Here is a 3,795-nt window from a genome sequence, read left to right as displayed (position 1 = left end):
GCTAATCATGTAAATGTAATTAACGAGAGAGTCGGGGCACCACAAAATAATATTTATAGAGCTGTTATCTTCCGAATAAACTCTTAAAGACCTAGTAATATTTTACATGAATAGCAGTCAGTATTAATTGTCACCTTAATTTTGTCTCATCTGAAAGTTGTAAATTCTTGGTTATCTTCACGAACCCTGGCTAACAAGTTGAATCAGCGATAGAAAATTGGGTTTAATTATTTATTTACTAAACACTTAACTAATCACACAGAATTACACATACAAATAATTAATCATAACTTGATTACATCATAAAGGAAAACGTCCCTAGCGGGCAGAACAGGTATGACAGCTTGTTACACAAAAGAAAAGGGGCTGGGTTTGAGTGAAAGAGCGGGAAGACTGAGTAACAAAGGAAGAAGCTGTGCTATCTCATGCATTCTAAATTACCGCCCATTTGGAAAAGGAAAATGCAATAAATATTTACTCTGAGCTGCACGTCAGTAGGTTGGTGGTAGATGGAAGGCCGTATTGCCAAACCGAGTCCTTTGTCCTTTGAAGAATGTCTCTGGTGGTCAATTGGATACTTTGTAGTAACGTCGTTGTGTGATAGACGGGATACTCTGTCTGTTTCTTCCTAACCCTCGTTTGCAGCTGCTGTTGCTAACTCAACGGCTAGGAGGTATCACTTCTGTTGTGAATAAGAGTTCAAGGTTCATACTATTCGCAACCAAAGCTCACGCTGATGTTGGCTTCGCTCTGTAGTTATTATCTGAACCATTCTGACATCGGACCGTCACATCCTCGGAACAGGAGGTTACATTTTCGTCAAGGCTTTATATAGTGGAGCGAGAAGGGTGTGTCTGAAAAGTTTTATAACCCATGACCCTTCACAGGGGAGGGCCACTGATTGAGCAGAGCCCTAACCTTATGAAAACCCAATTCTCACATTTTTGAAGCTAAAAATCACATTTTATCCCATCACGAATAATTTCACATTCAAACATTTAAATTGAACAACAATTCCATGTGAATCCAATAACTCTGGTGTGTAGACTTTCCACTGTAGAGTTTATGTCATCTTATCATTGATGAGAATGTCTGGTCGGATTACCAGAATAGAGTTAATTTCCCCCCACCTTCTGATGTTCGCAGAATCTCTATGTTAACCAAGGGGTTTGCAAATGTAACATCAGTAGGGTAGAGAGAGGAAAAAGGGGGAAGAGGTATTTACGACTGTTATAAACCTACCCCCAGGCCAACGTCATGACACCGGGAAGAGGCCAGCTGAGTATAAGACTGTATCATCTGCATATTATTGGATATTCCATTGTTGTTTTTATGGTTATGTGGAATAACTATCAGACCATAAAACTCAGCCTATGAGGACAAGCTTATTCCATCAGTAATCCTCCCTCGTGCCGCCAAATGTCATATTTAAAGCAATTGACAAAGCAGGCCTTCACTGAATATTTTATATGGCTATTCACAAAACATCTAAGCTAATTATGACAATGACTTGTAGTCAAATTTGATATTTGCTGTATGTAACTCAACCCTCAGAACAGTACATGTAATATTCAAACATTTTTATTTAACTAGGCAAGTCAGTTAAGAACAAGTTCTTATTTACAATGACAGTCTAGGAAGAGTGGGAGGAACGACAGATTTTTACCTAGTCAGCTCAGGGATTCGATCTAGCAACCTTTTGGTTACTGGCCCAATGCTCTAACCACTAGGTTAGAATCAATCTTTAGGATGTTAACATAAATCTTCAACAATATTTAAACCGGAGAATTCCTGTCTTTAGAAATGCAATGGAACGCAGCTAACTCTCACGGGCACGCGCGAGACTGAGCACATGGCATTCGGCCAGACACCTGACTCAAACAGCTCTCATTCAACAGCTCTCCCTTCACAGTAGAAGCCTCAAACAAGGTTATAAAGACTGTTGACATCTAGTGGAAGCCTTAGGAAGTGCAATTGGACCAAATTTACACTATCTTGGATAGGCAAAGAGTTGAAAAACTACAAACCTCAGATTTCCCACTTCCTGGTGGATTTTTTTCTCAGGTTTTCGCCTGCCATATGAGTTCTGTTATACTCACAGACATCATTAAAAAAGTTTTATAAACTTCAGTGTTTTCTATCCAAATATACTAATAATATGCATATCTTCGCTCCTGGGCCTGAGTAGCAGGCAGTTTACTCTGGGCACCTTATTCATCCAAGCTACTCAATACTGCCCCCCAGCCATAAGAAGTTTTTAATACACAAGTTAATTTAGTCCAAATACTTTGGTATTTGGGGGGAGGGAGAGGCGGGTGAGCTATGTACAAAAATTGCTGTAATTTCTACATTTTAGTCATTTAGCAGATGCGCTTATCCAGGGCGATTTATAGGAGCAATTAGGGTTAAGTACTTTGCTCAAGGGCACGTCAACAGATTTGTCACGAGTCGTTTTGGTCGTTTCGAACATTTCAGCTACTGACCCAACGCTCTTAACCATTAGGCTACCTGCCACCCGATATGGATGAAAATACCCTCAAATTAAAGATGACAGTCTGCACTTTAACCTCATCGTCACTATCATTTCAAAGCCAACGGGCTACAATACCTCAATCAAAATGGATAAGTTCCCATCGCTTTCATCGGATGATAGACGCAACAAGGCCAGGATCACCCACTCAGCTGCTGTAACGCATGTTCGCCATCAAACAAAGCACTGACAGACAAGGGAGAACCTGCCTAGAGAGAAAATAAATTAGGCATGCTGTTAGATTTAACGAGGTTTGGTCCTGGCGGAGGATGTTACTGACGTTCTGGTGTACAGTTGACGTCGGCAGATAATGCCTCTCTGGGGTTTCTTAAGAGCCCGTGTAACTACATATACACTTAAGCACCTCTGTTCAGATACAGGGGACATGTGGTCCAGTTTCCTCTCGTGTAGGCAGTAGTGCTTCTCTGTTCTAGGGCAACAGTTGGTTGCTGGCAGTCTGGCACCACCATTTTAGTAGATGTAATTCCGTCAAGGGTCTTGCCTACATCAGGGACCGTATGTAATATCAAGCGTCGGAGTGCTGATTTAGGATCTGTTTTTCCTTTTAGACCGCATCAAAAATAGATGAGCCGAAATGCTAAATTAATACGGGCCCAGCGCTATTCAATTCCAGCCTTCTCCCCGGCAGTTAATTAATCATTGGATTGACCAGAATTACAACCTGGTAGCCCAGAAACGCTGTAGATTAATGTCATGTAATAATTATAGCTAAGTACTTATCTCATAGCCCATGCATAGCTCATTCTGGTTCCTTTGGAACCCTGAGGTCTCTGCACACTGTCACAATATGCACCATGACTACCTACAAATACTCTTGACTTAGATTTATTAGCATTCACCCCTTTCTTATGCCATACGTGTCCCCATAGTCAAAATAGAGTTAAGAGAATAATTCCTCTACAGGAGACAATGCAACAACAAAAAAGTTCATAGTGCATTGTAGTAGTAATTTATCACAAAGGGCCATTACTGCACTCAGTGACATCGTTTAAGTCACGCAGTGATACATTTGTCATTTAGCAGAGGCTCTAATCCAGAGCTATTTACAGTAGTGAGTGCATACATATTCGATAAAAGAATGTCACTGTTGGTTGGCATGTGCGCTTCTATAAATTGCTTTTGAAATTATACTGTGGTGTAGGACTCTGGACATACTTTGAAACCGACTTAAGTTAATGCTCAGAAGTGAAAATTAAATGAATATCGTCATTCTGTGGAAAGATTGGAGACCTGAACTCAAGAGG

Source organism: Oncorhynchus masou, chromosome 2 (assembly GCF_036934945.1).
Source record: "Oncorhynchus masou masou isolate Uvic2021 chromosome 2, UVic_Omas_1.1, whole genome shotgun sequence".
NCBI lineage: Eukaryota > Metazoa > Chordata > Actinopteri > Salmoniformes > Salmonidae > Oncorhynchus > Oncorhynchus masou.
This window is presented reverse-complemented; position numbering follows the sequence as displayed.